Raw genomic sequence first — 389 nt, 5'->3', positions numbered from 1 at the left:
GGGGCTGCGTCGCGCGGCACTGACGACAGCCCGGGGGGCGGGGCGAGGCCGGCGCCGTGCTGTGGCGCGCACCTCTTCGGACGGAGGCCGGCCGGCGCGGCTCCATGACGTACTCCTCCGCGGGCGGGCGCGGGCGCGGGCGCGGCGCTGTGACGTAGCCCCGCGGGCGGGGGCGGGCGCGGCGCTGTGACGTAGCCCCGCGGGCGGGGGCGGGCGCGGCGCTGTGACGTAGCCCCGCGGGCGGGGGCGGCGGCGGCGCCCCTCATGCTGCGACGCCCGCTGGCCGGGCTGGCGGCGGCCGCCTTGGGCCGGGTCCCCTCGGACGGTGAGTGGCGGAGCCTCCCGGCGGGCGGAGCTCATGGCTCCCGGCCTGGGGCTCGCGTGGCGCG

This window comes from Callorhinus ursinus, unplaced genomic scaffold, assembly GCF_003265705.2.
Source record: "Callorhinus ursinus isolate GAN/ISIS: 27379988/994484 unplaced genomic scaffold, GSC_fseal_2.0 scaffold8770, whole genome shotgun sequence".
NCBI classification, from domain to species: domain Eukaryota; kingdom Metazoa; phylum Chordata; class Mammalia; order Carnivora; family Otariidae; genus Callorhinus; species Callorhinus ursinus.
The sequence above is the reverse complement of the archived record's forward strand: the minus strand, read 5'-3'. Positions refer to the sequence as shown.